General features: G+C 43.4%; 1 long non-coding RNA gene across 1 annotated transcript; it reads right to left on the reverse strand.

Moving 5' to 3' along the window:
* Positions 1-220: 220 nt before the first annotated feature.
* Positions 221-2,967, reverse strand: LOC140660324 (uncharacterized). Its single transcript, XR_012045383.1, has 3 exons — positions 2,743-2,967; positions 2,139-2,294; positions 221-276 (listed from the first exon to the last, which is right to left on the reverse strand). It is a non-coding gene; the product is annotated as an uncharacterized lncRNA (long non-coding RNA).

A 2,967-nucleotide genomic window follows, 5' to 3' on the forward strand; every position in this document is an offset into this window, starting at 1 on the left:
AAAGAGGTGGTAGATGCCCCATCCCTGGCAACATTCCAGGTCAGGCTGGACAGGGCTCTGAGCAACCTGATCTGGTTGAAGATGTCACTGCTCATTGCAGGGGGGTGGGACTAGATGACCTTTAAAGGTCCCTTCCAACCCAAACCATTCTATGATTAGTCCCATCAGTCCCATGATCCCATCAGCCACCATCTCTTACCCCGCAAGCTTCTCACCTTCACATCGATGAGCATCAGTTCATACATAGCCATGGCTGATCCATCTTCTGTGCTGATTCTGTCAATAAAAATTGGGTGAAACACTGCCTTTATACGTACCCCACAGCTGGATGTACCCTGTATTGTCTTTTCTGCTCTACAGTCCAGGGCCGCATTTCCCAAACCTTCTCTGATCCCAGCTATGGCTGCAGCTGGTTTTTGTCAGGTTTACCATCCTAGTTAATTGAACTTCTTCTGTGCTTAGGAGCTAATTAAGTACTTGCTGGCCTGACTGGCAGAATGCTACGTTGTGATGATCAGGTTTTACTCCTGATGGGTTTTTTTTCAGGGAATCTTACGTGATTTACTTCACGTGTCTGCTACCTCTGTTTCCACGTTTGTAACTAGGAAACAAAAATCTTTCTCTCTTTGAGAATTTGAGGAAGAGAGTTTTGTAGGTAGTATGTAACAGAGTTATATATTAACAATACCATTAATTCCATAATTAGGAACTTATATAACTCTTTTTCAATGAGCTGTATAAACCTTGCCTGTCATATCGAAAGAATTATTTCAGTAATGAGTAGGTAAGCCTTATTACTCTTCTTCCGTAGGCAGAAATTGAATGCCACTTGTATGACCTCAGGTCAGCAATGTGCCACACAGGGCTGCAGCAATGATTAGAGTTTTGGTCATGACACAGCTCAAACCCCAGGAATATCTGGACACTCTCACTCAGATGTCAAGCATCACTGAAGAGTTTTTAGAGATTTCACAGAGCTGCTTGTGCAGTATCTTGTGGGGAGTCACAGTAGAAGCTAGTCACTGCTACTCACTGGTGTGGTCCATGCCACCACACATTTCTACCTGTAAATGAAACCACTGTTTTGAAAAACAATCATTGCCTCCCACAAGAAACACATCCTACCGCCCCCTGGTAAGATTTGTGCCAAGGTAAAGAAAGGGTACACCATGTGCAAGCAGTACACGCACTTCATTGCTCACTCAAGATGGATTAAGATGAGAAGCCTCTATGATTTCTGGATCTAGAGCATTATCTCTCCCTCACTTTCAGCTGTCAAGCTTCAACTTTTTTTCAGTGCAGAATATTGTTTCCTTATGCTTCAATCGTTTTTCCACATTTCCTTTCTCTTAGTGCAGCTGTAGCTCCACTTCGTGGAAGATGAGGAAAGCAGAGAGTGACCCAGGTGTGTTAACTGCCAGATTGTGCAGAGTTTCTGAACCTGGCAGACGTACAAAAGATGTGGGTCTTCAGAATCGGCCAACAATGATTAGTGAGGACTAAGACCATTTCTCATTCTTTTTCAACTTGAAAGGCACTCAAATCAACACCTTGCTGTGTTTCTTACTCCTACCTAGTTGTAAATATACAAAAAACAACTGTAAAATACAGCATGCAAAAAACTGAAGGGAAATGTATTTCCTATACATCTACATATGCAGCCATGGAAACTGCCTGACCACAGATTCATTTTTCATAAAGGAGGAGGAAGATTTTTCAACCTGTTCAGTACCCTGTTGAATATTCTGACAGAAATTAATGTATTCCATCTCTCAGGAAATTCTCCAGTTCTAGGGTTAATGCTGGAGCTGAACTGGCATGGTTTTGAGTGTCCAGAGGCTACAGTTACGAATGCTTTTAAAGGTATTAAATAATTAATACTAATACTTAAATTATATTTACAAATGCTTTTTAAAATCTGTTTTCCATACAATAGAAGAGGACTGGGTTTCTGACAGGGCTACCTACTGACTGCACAGAACTAAAATGATTTTTCAAGGCAGGCGATTTGGAATAGACTTTAAAAAACGCTGGTACTTCTGGATGCTGCAAAATCAAGATCGCTTCGTAATGAGGGTGGGGATTTGGCTTAAGACATCTAGCTACAGGTATCCACATACAGATGTCTACAAGTGTACCTGAGGCTTAATTCCAAGTATAGACAGCAGAGATTTGGTCAATGAACCAGCAATTTCACGCACGAGGCAGCGGGTGCGTGCATTAGGGAGCGGCGTCGCTCTCTGAAATCCAGTGACTGCTCGGGGAGTTCAGGCACCCAGCGCTCATGCAGAGACCTGTAAGTGGGCACCTCAGTTTAATGCCAGTTTCAAAATAAATCTCTCCCAAACCATCCAAAGCTGCCCCCTGACAAGTTGGCCCCGCACAGGACAAAGCGTTATTGCGGCACTTAGCTCTGGAGAGACTGTGAGGCGGTTTAGGAACCCCTCTCAGTGCTGAACCCGGTCTGTGCTTCAGCAGAACATGCTCTCTTAATTGCAGGTTCATGTCATGTCAGACTGTGGCAAGAGCTTTAAAACCTCACTAAGTGCTGGTCACGTCAATTTGATCAAAACCACGTCAGAATAATAGGAAGAGAGAGGAGCTGGATTATCCTTTTAGTCGGTGAGGGCATTATCTCAGCTTTGGATTTTAGGGCCAACGCTTTTAATGCTTTGTAGGCTGTACTCAAACCAGACCCAGCACAAAAAAGTGAAAGCAGCTAAAGTGCTTTGAAATGCTCACCCATGCCTCTGTTGTCTCAGTAATTTCATTCCAGGGATGACCTTGCTTGAGGAGAAAGCCTCAGGTCTCTGTGAGGAGCAGGAGATAGACATGTTCTGAACAATCTTCACAAGGCATTTGAGGACTTTTCAGGAAGGCAGACAGTAAGGGAAAAAAGTAACAAGATTTTTGACGTGACGTGGAAAGTGCCGAGAAGGGTACTTCAACTTCTACCACATATGGAGC

This window comes from Ciconia boyciana, chromosome 1 (assembly GCF_034638445.1).
Source record: "Ciconia boyciana chromosome 1, ASM3463844v1, whole genome shotgun sequence".
In the NCBI taxonomy this organism is placed as follows: Eukaryota; Metazoa; Chordata; class Aves; order Ciconiiformes; family Ciconiidae; genus Ciconia; species Ciconia boyciana.